The sequence below is a fragment of the Psammomys obesus genome, unplaced genomic scaffold (assembly GCF_907164565.1).
Source record: "Psammomys obesus unplaced genomic scaffold, mPsaObe1.curated_primary_1811, whole genome shotgun sequence".
Classification (NCBI taxonomy): Eukaryota; Metazoa; Chordata; class Mammalia; order Rodentia; family Muridae; genus Psammomys; species Psammomys obesus.
Window position 1 is genome coordinate 1549718 of NW_026596152.1, and position 409 is coordinate 1550126.

The window sequence follows — 409 nt, forward strand, 5'->3', positions numbered from 1 at the left end:
CAGTTAGTGCTGACCCCCCCACACACACACCGCGGGCTCCCCTGTGACGTCCTCTGGGCCTCTGAGGCTTTTCTCTCCACCCCAGCTCCTAGGCTCTCACACTATGTCTGATGTCTTTCCCAGCATTCAGCATCTAGATAAAATTCTAACATGCTGCATTTGAAGGTTCCCCCCTCCCCGCCCCGTGGCTGATTTTAGTAAGCGTGCAGTTAAAGCCGGAGTCTTGCCTGATGGAACTGCCAGCATCTAGTTGCCCTTACACAATGGTGGCCCTCAAAATTAGAAAAGGAAGGAAGGAAGGAAGGAAGGAAGGAAGGAGAAGAAAGAAAAGAAAAGAAAAGGAAAGAAAATGAAAGAAAAGGAAAGAAAAGAAAAGAAAAGAAAAGAAAAGAAAAGAAAAGAAAAGAAA